This window comes from Arachis duranensis, chromosome 4 (genome assembly GCF_000817695.3).
Source record: "Arachis duranensis cultivar V14167 chromosome 4, aradu.V14167.gnm2.J7QH, whole genome shotgun sequence".
NCBI lineage: Eukaryota > Viridiplantae > Streptophyta > Magnoliopsida > Fabales > Fabaceae > Arachis > Arachis duranensis.
The window spans coordinates 101566661-101580683 of NC_029775.3; the positions used below are offsets into that span (position 1 = coordinate 101566661).

The 14023-nt window shown below is 35.4% G+C and overlaps 1 non-coding gene and 1 pseudogene across 1 annotated transcript; one reads left to right on the top strand and one right to left on the bottom strand.

Moving 5' to 3' along the window:
• Nucleotides 1-5406: 5406 nt before the first annotated feature.
• LOC127746971 (small nucleolar RNA R71) lies at nucleotides 5407-5514 on the top strand. Its single transcript, XR_008008776.1, has one exon. It is a non-coding gene; the product is annotated as a small nucleolar RNA R71 (small nucleolar RNA).
• A 6647-nt stretch (nucleotides 5515-12161) lies between these two features.
• Nucleotides 12162-13595, bottom strand: LOC107485270 (hypersensitive-induced response protein 2-like; annotated as a pseudogene).
• Between the last annotated feature and the right edge of the window lie 428 nt (nucleotides 13596-14023).

Below are 14023 nucleotides of genomic sequence, written 5' to 3' on the forward strand. Positions count from 1 at the left end.
CTATGGTGTGTAGAAACTCCACCGTTGAAAATACATAAGTGAAAGGTCCAGGCATGACCGAATGGCCAGCCCCCATGATCTAAGAACTAAACGTCCCAAGATGTCTAATACAATAGAAAACTATCCTATTTATACTAGACTAGCTACTAGGGTTTACAGGAGTAAGTAATTGATGCATAAATCCACTTCCAGGGCCCATTTGGTGTATGGTTGGGCTGAGCTTGATCTATCCACGAGCTGAGGCTTCTTTTGGAGTTGAACGCCAAGTTGTAACATGTTTTGGGCGTTCAACTCCGGTTCGTGACATGTTTCTGGCGTTTGACTCCAGACAGCAACATGAAACTGGCGTTGATCGCCAGTTTACGTTGTCTAATCACGAATAAAGTATGAACTATTATATATTTCTGAAAAGCTATGGATGTCTACTTTCCAACGCTATTAAGAGCGCGCCATTTGGAGTTCTGTAGCTCCAGAAAATCCATTTCGAGTGCAGGGAGGTCAGATTCCAACAGCATCAGCAGTCCTTTGTCAGCCTCCTATCAGAGTTTTGCTCAGGTCCCTCAATTTTAGCCAGAAAATACCTAAAATCATAGAAAAACACACAAACTCATAGTAAAGTCCAGAAATGTGAATTTAGCATAAAAACTAATGAAAACATCCCTAAAGTAACTAGATCATACTAAAAACTACCTAAAAACAATGCCAAAAAGCGTATAAATTATCCGCTCATCACCAAACTTAAATTGTTGCTTGTCCCCAAGCAACTGAAAATAAATTAGGATAAAAAGAAGAGAATATACTATAAATTCTAAAATATCAATGAATATTAATTCTGATTAGATGAGCGGGACTTGTAGCTTTTTGCTCCTGAACAGTTTTGGCATCTCACTTTTTCCTTTGAAGTTTAGAATGATTGGCTTCTATAGGAACTTTAGAATTTCAGATAGTGTTATTGATTCTCCTAGTTAAGTTTGTTGATTCTTGAACACAGCTACTTTTATGAGTCTTGGCCGTGGCCCTAAGCATTTTGTTTTCCAGTATTACCACCGGATACATAAATGCCACAGACACATGACTGGGTGAACCTTTTCAGATTGTGACTCAGCTTTGCTAGAGTCCCCAGTTAGAGGTGTCCAGAGCTCTTAAGCACACTCTTTTTTCTTTGGATCACGACTTTAACCACTCAGTCTCAAGCTTTTCACTTGGACCTGCATGCCACAAGCACATGGTTAGAGACAACTTGATTTAGCCGCTTAGGCCTGGATTTATTTCCTTGGGCCCTCCTATCCATTGATGCTCAAAGCCTTGGATCCTTTTTACCCTTGCCTTTTGGTTTTCAGGGCTATTGGCTTTTTCTGCTTGCTTTTTCTTTTTCTTTCTATTTTTTTCGCCATATTTTTTTTCGCAAGCTTTTGCTTTTTCACTGCTTTTTCTTGCTTCAAGAATCAATTTCATGATTTTTCAAATTGTCAATAACATTTCTCTTAGTTCATCATTCTTTCAAGGGCCAACAATTTAAACATTCATAAACAACAAGATCAAAAATATGCACTGTTCAAGCATTCATTCAGAAAACAAAGAGTATTGTCACCACATCAATATAATTAAACTAAATTTAAGGATAATTTCGAAATTTATGTACTTCTTGTTCTTTTGAATTAAAACATATTTCAATTAAGAGAGGTGAAGGATTTATGGAATTTATTCATAGCTTTAAGACATAGTTACTACATACTACTGATCATGAAGTAGAGACACAAAACATAAATAGACATGAAGCATAAAAATCAAAAAACAGAAAAATAAGAACAAGGAATGAGTCAACCTTAGTGGCGTCTTCTTCTTGAAGGACCAACAATGTCCTTAAGCTCTTCCATGTCCCTTCCTTGCCTTTGTTGCTCCTCCCTCATTGCTCTTTGATCTTCTCTTATTTCATAGAGAATGATGGAGTGCTCTTGATGTTCCACCCTTAATTGTTCCACGTTGTAACTCAAATCTTCTAAGGAAGTGTTGAGTTGTTCCCAATAGTTGTTGGGAGGAAAGTGCATCCCTTGAGGCATCTCCGGGATTTCTTGGTGATGAGCTTCCTCATGCATCCCTTGGCTCCATGAGTGGGCTCTCTTGTTTGCTCCATCCTTTTCTTAGTGATGGGCTTGTCCTCCTCAATGAGGATGTCTCCTTCTATGATAACTCCAGCTGAGTAACATAGATGGCAAATAAGATGAGGAAAAGCTAGCCTTGCCAAAGTAGAGGACTTATCGGCTATTTTGTAGAATTCATGGGAGATGACTTCATAAACTTCTACTTCCTCTCCAAAGCATGATGCTATGAATCATGATGGCCCGATCCACAATGACTTCAGATCGGTTGCTAGTGGGGATGATGGAGCGTTGAATGAACTCTAACCATCCTCTAGCCACAGGCTTGAGGTCCAGTCTTCTTAGTTAAATCGGCTTGCCTTTGGAGTCTCTTTTCCATTGAGCTCCTTCCACACATATGTCCATAAGGACTTGGTCCAACCTTTGATTAAAGTTGACCCTTCTAGTGTAGGGGCATTCATCTCCTTGCATCATGGGCAAGTTGAATGCCAACCTCACATTTTCCGGACTAAAATCTAAGTATTTTCCCCGAACCATTGTAAGATAATTCTTTGGACTCGGGTTCATACTTTGATCATGGTTCCTAGTGATCCATGCATTGGCATAGAACTCTTGAACCATTAAGATTCTGACTTGTTGAATGGGGTTGGTTAGAACTTCCCAACCTCTTCTTTGGATCTTATGTCGGATCTCCGGATACTCATTTTTCTTGAGCTTGAAAGGGACCTCATGGATCACCTTTTTCTTGGCCACAACATTATAGAAGTGGTCTTGATGGGCTTTAGAGATGAATCTTTTCATCTCCCATGACTCGGAGGTGGAAGCTTTTGTCTTCCCTTTCCCTTTTCTAGAGGTTTCCCCGGCCTTAGGTGCCATTAATGGTTATGGAAAAATAAAAAGCTTATGCTTTTACCACACCAAAATTAAAGTATTGCTCGCCCTCGAGCAAGAGAAGAAAGAAGAGAAGAAGAGGAAGAAGAAAATATGGAGGAGAAGAGGAGGTGTAGGTTTTGACCAAGGTATAGAAGAAGGGGTTGTGTTATGTGAAAATGAATGGAGGGGTATATATAGGGAGGGGGGAGAGGGTAGGTTCGACCATTTAGGGTGGGTTTGGGTGGGAAAGATTTCTGAATTTTGAAGGTAGGTGGGGTTTATGGGGAAGAGTGGATGGATGTGAGTGGTGAAGGGGGTAATTGGGAAGAGAGATTGAGGTGGTTTGGTGAAGGGTTTTACGGAAGAGTGTTTATTGGAAAGAGAGAATGAATGTTGAGAAGAGGGGAGAATATGTTAGGTGGAGATCCTGTGGGGTCCACAGATCCTGCGGTGTCAAGGATTTACATCCCTGCACCAATTAGGCATATAAAATGCCTTAGCATACCATTCTGGCGTTTAAACGCCGAAGTGATACAAGTTCTGGGCGTTCAACACCCATGTGCAGCATGTTTCTGGCGTTGAACGCCAGTTCCATGCTTGTTACTGGCGTTCAGCGCCAGCTTTCCTCAGGGCACATTCCTGGCGTCCAAACGCTAAGATGTTGCTTGTTTCTGGCGTTCAGCGCCAGATCCATGCTCTGTTCTGGCGTTGAACGCCAGCCAGATGCACCTTACTGGCGTTTAAACACCAGTAAGTTCTTCCTCCAGGGTGTGATTTTTCTTCTGCTGTTTTTGATTCTGTTTTTAATTTTTGTATTTTTTTCGTAACTCCACATGATCATGGACCTAATAAAGCACAAAATAACAATAAAATAAAAATAAAATTAGATAAATAAAAATTAGGTTGCCTCCCAACAAGCGCTCTTTTAATGTCAATAGCTTGACATTGGGCTCTCATGGAGCCTTAGAGAAGTTCAGAGCATGATGAAGGTTTCCCAACACCAAACTTAGAGTTTGAATGTGGGGTCTTCTCAACATCAAACTTAGAGTTTGGTTGTGGCCTCCCAACACCAAACTTAGAGTTTGATTGTGGGGGCTCTTGTTGACTCTATACTGAGAGAAGCTCTGCATGCTTACTCTCTTTTATTACAGAGGGATGCCCGTGTGCCTTAAACACAAGGTAGTCCCCATTCAATTGAAGGACTAATTCTCCTCTGTTAACATCTATTACAACACCTGTTGTGGCTAGGAAAGGTCTTCCAAGGATGATGCATTCAACCTCTTCCTTCCTAGTGTCTAGGATTATGAAATCAGCAGGGATGTAAAGGCCTTCAACCTTTACTAATACGTCCTCTACTAATCCATAAGCTTGTCTTACTGACATGTCTGCCAATTGTAATGAGAATAAGGCAGGCTGTACCTCAATGATCCCTAGTTTCTCCATTACAGAGAGTGGCATAAGATTTATGCCTGACCCCAGGTCACACAGAGCTTTTTCAAAGGTCATGGTGCCTATGGTACAGGGTATTAAGAATTTCCCAGGATCTTGTTTCTTTTGAGGTAGAGTTTGCTGAACCCATGTATCTAGTTCACTAATGAGCAAGGGAGGTTCACCTTCCCAAGTCTCATTATCTCACTAGGATTTTCGTCCTCCTCCTCCCTTGTGCATTCGGCCATATTGATTACATCAATGGCCTTGCACTCTCCTTTTGGATTCTCTTCTGTATTGCTTGGGAGAATATTGGGAGGAGTTTCAGTGATTTTCTTATTTAGCTGGCCCACTTGTGCCTCCAAATTTCTAATGGAGGATCTTGTTTCACTCATGAAACTTAAAGTGGCCTTAGACAGATCAGAGACTATGTTTGATAAGTTAGAGGGGCTCTGTTCAGAATTCTCTGTCTGTTGCTGAGAAGATGATGGAAAAGACTTGTTATTGCTTAACCTGTTTCTTCCACCATTATTAAAGCCTTGTTGAAGGTTTTGTTGATCCTTCCATAAGAAATTTGGATGATTTCTCCATGATGAATTATAGGTGTTTCCATAAGGTTCACCCATGTAATTAACCTCTGCCATTGCAGGGTTCTCAGGATCATAAGCTTCTTCAGAAGCTGCCTCTTTAGTACTGTTGGATGCATTTTGCCATCCATTCAGACTATGAGAGATCATGTTGACTTGCTGAGTCAACACTTTGTTCTGAGCCAATATGGCATTCAGAGCATCAATTTCAAGAACTCCCTTCCTTTGAGGCGTCCCATTATTCACGGAATTCCTCTCAGAAGTGTACATGAATTGGTTATTTGCAACCATATAAATAAGTTCTTGAGCTTCTGTAGGCGTTTTCTTTAGGTGAATGGATCCACCTGCAGAATGGTCCAATGACATTTTGGAAAACTCAGATAGACCATAATAGAATATATCTAATATGGTCCATTCTGAAACATGTAAGAAGGACATTTTTTGGTCATCTGCTTGTATCTTTCCCAAGCTTCATAGAGGGATTCACCATCTTTTTGCTTGAAGGTCTAAACATCCACTCTAAGCTTGCTCAGTTTTTGAGGAGGAAAGAATTTATCCAAGAAGGCCGTGACTAGCTTATCCCAGGAGTCCAGGCTATCTTTAGGTTGTGAGTCCAACCATATTCTAGCTCTGTCTCTTACAGCAAAAGGGAAAAGCATGAGCCTGTAGACTTCAGGATCTACTCCATTCGTCTTTACAGTCTCACAAATCTGCAAGAACTCAGTTAAAAACTGGTAAGGATCTTCAGATGGAAGTCCATGAAACTTGCTGTTCTATTGCATTAGAGCAACTAATTGAGGTTTCAACTCAAAATTGTTTGCTCCAATGGCCGGAATGGAGATGCTTCTTCCATCAAATTTGGACGTTGGTTTAGTGAAATCACCTAGCATTCTCCTTGCATTATTGTTGTTGGATTCGGCTGCCATCTCCTTCTCTTGTTTGAAAATTTCAGAAAGGTTGTCTCTGGATTGTTGTAATTTAGCTTCTCTTAGTTTCCTCTTCAGAGTCCTTTCAGGTTCAGGATCAGCTTCAACAAGAATGCCTTTTTCCTTGTTCCTGCTCATATAGGAAAGAAGTGAACAAGAAAAGAAAGAGGAATCCTCTATGTCACAGTAAAGAGGTTCCTTATTGTTAGTAGAAGAAGAAAGGGAATAAAGAAAGGAGAGGGATGAATAGTCTGTATAAAGAGTAAGGATAGGGGAGGTGATAAGAGATGAAGAGAGGTGAAGAGAAGTGTTAGTAAATAAATAAATAAATAGAAGAAGAGGAGATATAGAGAATTTCGAAAATAATTTTGAAAAAGTAGTTAGTGATTTTCGAAAATTAGAGATAAGATATAATTAAAATTAAAATTTAAAATAATTAATTAATTAAAAAGAATTTTGAAAAAGGATGAGATATTTTCGAAAATTTAGAGAGAGAGAAGTAGTTAGGTGGTTTTGAAAAAGATAAGAAACAAACAAAAAGTCAAATAGTTAGTTGAAAAATATTAAAGTCAAATTTGAAAAGATAAGAAGATAAGAATTTAGGTAAGATATTTTGAAATCAAATTTTTGAAAAAGATAAAATTTTGAAAAAGATATGATAAAAAGATAAGATAAGAAGATATGATAAAAAGATAGGATTGAAAAAGATTTAATTTTTAAAATTATAATTGATTACTTAACTAACAAGAAACTAAAAGATATACTTCTAGAATTTAAAGATTGAACCTTTCTTAACAAGAAAGTAACAAACTTCAAATTTTTGAATCAGTCACATTAATTGTTAGTGTAATTTCGAAAACTATGAAATAAAGATAAAAAAAGATTTTGAAAATTAATTTAAAAGTAATTTTCGAAAATATATAAAAAAATAAAAAAGATTTGATTTTTGAAAAAGTTTTGAAAAGATAAGATTTTTAAAATTGAAATTTTGACTTGACTAACAAGAAAACAACTTATTTTAAAAATGTTTGACCAAGTCAACCCAAAATTTTGAATTTTTGAGAGAAATAAGGAAAAGATATTTTTTTATTTTTGAAATTTTTTATTATGAGAGAGAAAAACGTAAAAATGACTCACAACATGAAAATTATGAATCAAAACTCATGATACATGCAAGAACACTATGAATGTCAAGATGAACACCAAGAACACTTTGAAGATCATGATGAACATCAAGAACATAATTTTGAAAAATTTTTTTATGCAAAGAAAACATGCAAGACACCAAACTTAATCTTTAATGCATGGATTCTAACAAACGAAAAATGCATATGAAAAACAACAAACAACACAAAACAAGAAAACATCAAGATCAAACAAGAAGACTTGTCAAGAACAACTTGAAGATCATGAAGAACACCATGAATGCATGAATTTTCGAAAAATGCAAGAAAATTTTTTAAAGCATGCAATTGATACCAAACTTAAAAGTTGACTCAAGACTCAAACAAGAAACACAAAATATTTTTATTTTTATGATTTTATGATTTTTTTTGTATTATTATTATTTTTTTTCGAAAATATTCTTTAGAAAAACGAAAATAAAGAAAATTTTTTTTTGAAAATTTTTTTGAAAACTTTTTGAAAAGAAAATTACCTAATCTGAGCAACAAGACGAACCGTTAGTTGTCCATACTCGAACAATCCCCGACAACGGCGCCAAAAACTTGGTGCACAAATTTGTGATCATCAACAATGGCTCCAAAGACTTGGTAGCGCTCTTAAACGTGAATCACACTTTGTCACAACTCCGCACAACTGACCAGCAAGTGCACTGGGTCGTCCAAGTAATACCTTACGTGAGTAAGGGTCGATCCCACGGAGATTGTTGGTATGAAGCAAGCTATGGTCATCTTGTAAATCCCGGTCAGGCGAATTTAACTAATTTAAGAGATTATTGGTTTAAATAATGATTAATAAAATAAACAGAAAATTAGTAAATAGTTACTCATATAATTCAATGGCTGGAATTTCAGATAGGTGTATGGAGATGCTATGTTCCTTCTGAATCTCTGCTTTCCTACTGCATCCATTCAATCCTTCTTACTCCTTTCCATGGCAAGCTGTATGTAGGGTATCACTGTTGTCAATGGCTACATCCCATCCTCTCAGTGAAAATGGTCCAAATGCTCTGTCACAGCACGGCTAATCATCTGTCGGTTCTCAATCAGGTTGGAATAGAATCCAATGATTCTTTTGCGTCTGTCCCTAACGCCCAGCCTTCAGGAATTTGAAGCTCGTCACAGTCATTCAATCCCGGAATCCTACTCGGAATACCACAGACAATGTTAGACTTTTCGGATTCCCATGAATGCCGCCATCAATTCTAGCTTATACCACGAAGATTCTGATTAAGGAATCCAAGAGATATGCGCCCGGCCTAAGGTAGAACGGAAGTGGTGAATTGGATAGAAAATAGTAGTAATTGCATTGAAATTTGAGGTACAGCAGAGCTCCACACCCTTAATCTATGGTGTGTAGAAACTCCACCGTTGAAAATACATAAGTGAAAGGTCCAGGAATGACCGAATGGCCAGCCCCCATGATCTAAGAATTAAACGTCCCAAGATGTCTAATACAATAGAAAACTATCCTATTTATACTAGACTAGCTACTGGGTTTACAGGAGTAAGTAATTGATGCATAAATCAACTTCCAGGGCCCACTTGGTGTATGTTTGGGCTGAGCTTGATCTATCCACGAGCTGAGGCTTCTTTTGGAGTTGAACGCCAAGTTGTAACGTGTTTTGGGCGTTCAACTCCGGTTCGTGACGTGTTTCTGGCGTTTGACTCCAGACAGCAACATGGAACTGGCGTTGAGTGCCAGTTTACATCGTCTAATCACGAATAAAGTATGGACTATTATATATTTCTGGAAAGCTCTGGATGTCTACTTTCCAACGCCGTTAAGAGCGCGCCATTTGGAGTTCTGTAGCTCCAGAAAATCTATTTCGAGTGCAGGGAGATCAGATTCCAACAGCATCAGCAGTCCTTTGTCAGCCTCCTATCAGAGTTTTGCTCAGGTCCCTCAATTTCAGCCAGAAAATATATGAAATCACAGAAAAATACACAAACTCATAGTAAAGTTCAGAAATGTGAATTTAGCATAAAAACTAATGAAAACATCCCTAAAAGTAACTAGATCATACTAAAAACTACCTAAAAACAATGCCAAAAAGCGTATAAATTATCCGCTCATCACTGGGGACCTTTGGTTCTCACCCATGCGGATTTTGTGGTTTTCAGATGCAGGACGTGAGGCTTCTCGATGAGGCATACTGGAGACTTTTGGATTAGCGAAGATCCTTTGTTCTTGGGACTCTATTTTGGTTTATATGTTTTGCTTAGATACTTTTATCTCCATTAAATAATACAAACTGTGATGACTCCTCTTATAGGAGATTTTGGAGAATAGGTTCTCAGTTTTGTGTCCCTTTGGGTTTTCCTTGGGGTTTCCTATTTTATTCCCTTGTATATATACGTTGCTTTGCTCGGATCGGTTATCTTCGCAACCAGATTTTGAGTTTTGATATTCTCGTTTTTGACACTCTTTTGTATATCTATAATCTCGCATTGGTTTATCCTTGTTCGTTACGTTATCGATCGGAGTGTTGCGCTTTTGAGTTGCGATTTTTGTTTACCCCCTTTTTCTACAAAGGCTCCTAGTTATAATGAATCATTCATACTACTATATGTACTAAATTTTTATTTTAGAGGTCGTAATACTTTGTCATCTCTAAATTATAATTTAAGCATAAGACTCTAAATTTTTATTTTTAACTATTTTTTTCTCTAACCCTGGAAATGTCCCTCTCAATCTCTCCTTCTAAGACTACTTTTACGAATTTTAATCCTTTCCCACATTCTTCTTTCTTATATTCATTTATGTATATAAGTCCTTTAATCCTCACACCATAACCCCACACTAAACACTACTAATCAAAACACCAACGTCACTTTCAAAAAGAAGAAGATCTACCCTTTTATTATTATTGTCTCAATCAACTTTTTTCCCATACATACATACCCATACATGAAGAAATGGACAGCTATTATTATTACTACTTCGATTCATACTTCAATATTAACCTAGCTTCCTCATTCACCCTTCTCTCTCTCTTTCTCTCAATTTCTCTCTCAAAAACACAAGTTAAACTAATTTTTTTTAATAATTCAATAAAAAAATTTGTATTATTTATAGAGACATTTTAGTTTGTTTAAAACTTACAATTTATAATTTTTAAAATAATTAAATATTCTTTATTGTGAAAAAATATTTCAGTCTCTTAAAATTAATTCTAAAAAAATATTTTGTCTTTTAAAGATTAAATATACAAATATTTTAGTCTTTTTTATATTAGATAAATATTCTAATTTCTAATATAATCAAACAATTTTAATTAATCCTAAAAAGATAATTTAGTATTTTCTTATTAATGATTAAAGGGTATTTTAGTATTCTAAATATGAATTACAAAAGTATTTTTGTTTTTTATAAATCATATTCAAATTTTTAATTTCCAATACAGTTAAACAATATAAATTAATCGTATCATGGTATTTTAGATTTTTTTAAAAAAATTAACCTTTAAGGGTTGTTTTGTTCTCTTAAACATTAATTATAAAGTTTAAGGATTAGTTTGTTCTTTCGAACATTAATTATAAAGATATTTTAGTCTGTTAAAAAATTAAAGTTTATAATTTCTAATATAATTAAAGAAGTTTTATTATAAAAAAGGCATTTAATAATTTGAAATTAATCATAAAAATTTATTTTAGTCTTTTTAAAAGTTATGTGTAAGGATATTTTAGACTTTTTTATGTATAAAAATTTCTAGTTTTTAATACAATCGTATCATCTTAGTTAATCCTATAAGGATATATAATTTAGTCTTTTTAAAACTATTCATCATGGGCTATGTTAATAATTTAACTTTGGTATTTTAATCTTTTCAAAATTAACTTTAAAATGTTGTTATGTTATTTAAAAATTAATTAACCTTAAAATGTCAGTTACTATTTTTTTATAAAATAAAAAATTATTTAATCTTTTCAAAATATTAATGAAAAAGATACAATTGGTCTTTAATTAACAATGTCCAAAATCATTAGTATTTTAGCACATTTAACCGGTCTTTTTATAATTAGAACTGAAAGCAAAATATTATAAAATATTTTAGCACATCACATCTCATGAAGAAATTCATCATCAATGGCCCGTCTCCATCATAATTCACTAGCTATTTCCAACACTAAAGCAATGGCATCGTGATTTTGTGTTGAATATATACATACATATAGATGCTGTAGTAACTAAGCTAATTAAAAATAATAAAAAAAACTTTTGATATATTAAAATATAGGTAACATTACACACACAGAAACACAGTGAAATGCCACAAGTAATTGTCCTCATTTCCATTCTAAGATATGGCAAGAAACTGAGGACAATGTCCTCTTACTCACCCTTCTCATCCATTTGTCTGAATTTTTTTTTTTTTGGTGAATGCTAAAGTTGAAAGTTTGGTATTCCCCATCAATGAATGCTAGCTACTCTCCAATGTCATCACTTTGCGCTCACAAAATGACAAGCCTTTCAATTTTACTTCATTATTCTTTCTCCCTTCTCCAAGAATATGCATGTCATCATGAGTCATATACATATGCTCATGATAAAAATCAAATAAATAAATGTTACTAATAATAATATTTAGGGTTTGGCTGATGATGAATACCCTTTCAACACTTGTTAAGTTTACACGTGATGAAAACCCTCATATATAGTACTATTAGAGTTTAATTAATTATACTAATTAACAAACAAGTTAATATGTAACAATAATGTCTATTTCACACATTAATTTCATATATAAAACATCTATAATTATACACTTACATATAATATTATATATTTATTCCAACAGTAATTAGTTTTGTTTTCTATTTGTGAGATAAACATTTCCTTAAAATTTGATATTATAAAGTAAAAGATGTCAAAATAAGAAATGAATTAATTGAAAAACTGTTAATCACTACAGTTGTCCACAATATTTTAAATGAAATGAGTTCACCTAGTATATATATTTTTCTTAAAGAAAATAAAATTATTTAACTTTGCAAGTCAACATAAATAATCACTATTTCTATCTATTAAATGCAAATTTGACCTTTTAAAAGAACGAAGAATGATGCTAATAAAATAATAATTAAAACTTTGTTATAGAGGAAAAATTTGTTTAAAAAATAAAAAATATACATAATTCATATGTTCTTAGGTTACAACTTAAATAGACTAATTTTATATAGAAATTTTATCTGGTCACTTTTACAATTCTTGAATTAAGTTCTGGGAGGCATTTCCCTGAAGGAGGCCGTCTCGAACCTGCGTAGCAATGTCCTTCACAGTATCAAAGTACTGAGTCATCAGCACCATCTCCATCACATCCTTGGTCCTTGTTCCAGTCACATTTTCGGAGAATGCAAGGACGCCGTCCCTCAACCCGTCCACAATGGCCCGGCGTTGGCGAGCCATACCGAGTCCCGACAGATATTTGGACTCTGCCTCTCCCTCAGCTTTCTTGATTTGCATTCTCATTTGCAGCCACCCTCAGTCTAGCAGCTATTGAACAAAAAGCACACAGATCAGGATATATTGAAGCACATTTGTGAGCAAATCTAATGCAAATAAATATATTTAAAACATGTTACCTGCATTGATCTCATTCATGGCTCTCTTAACATTAGTGTCCGGTTCGATATCCACAATCAGGGTCTGGACTATCTGATATCCGTAGGTAGACATGGCCTAAAATATTATGGATGAAGTAACTTTTAATGAGAGAATAATTGCAACCTTCACTGATGTATTGAGGAAATATTCTCAATATTAAGAAAGCAAATAGGAAGCAGGAGAGTGTAGAAAAGTATAATACGTACCTTCTCAAGCTCCTCTTCAACAGACTTTGCTATATCATTCTTTTGTTCAAGCACCGCATCCAACTCTAATTTTGGCACACTGGCCCGAATAACTGAAGAAATGAGCATAATCCACAAAAGAAAACCATGAACGAATGAAGCAGAAAAGCCACCCCACCTACCATCAAAAACGTATGATTGGATCTGCCCCCTTGTGTTTGAAAGCCTATAGAAGGCATCAGATGCTTTGTCAGCCAGAGCTTGGTATTGCACGGACGCAACCACAGTGACAAATGCATGGTCCTAACAATTTGATGACAGTCAAAATCTAACAAAATAACAGACCCATGAAACAGTGCAAATGGAGGAAAGGAAGCACTCTACCTTGGTTTTCGTTTCGCAACGAACCTCGAGTTGCTGGACTCGTAGTGATAGTTCACCAGCTATCCGGTAACCAAGACACCAAGGTAAGCAATGGCATCCAGGCTCCAGAATTTCCTCACATTTTCCAAAATATTCCTTGATAGCCACATTTGACTCCTCAACTTGATAGCAACCAAGTGCTTGGCCCATCCTTCAGTTCCAAAACGCTTAACACACACACAAAGATGAAGCACAGTTTAGAAGAGAAAATTGAGCAAGACAGTGGTTCATTTTTTGTGACGAAGCAAAACAAGAATATAAATAAGAAGAATTGCAGAAGAGAAATGCAACCACAAGAAGTTTCTATGAATCTTCCTACCAAAGACTGAAGATATTTCTAGGAAGAAGCGAGAAAGTTATTGTGCTACGTAATACTATAATTATCATAATTGCAGGTTCCCTAGTAACTCTCCCTTGTTTTCTAGTTTTAGCTACTTCGCTTCCCATTGTGATGTTACATAAATAATAACTACATCAGCATGATTTTTTACTTTTGTCAATTTTATAAGCGTGCGTAGTTTTTTTAGCAAGTTCTTTTGCACGTTTGAAGGTGGTGACCAACACAACCAAGGATACGACACGGTTTTCCTTTTCCGGTAGGAATCTTTTAAAAAACGTAATGCAATGTATCTAAAGTCTAAACAAACATTACTTTCACTTTAACTCTCTTTTTTAAGTTTTAATTGCACGCCTTGACTCCATTCTGTACCATT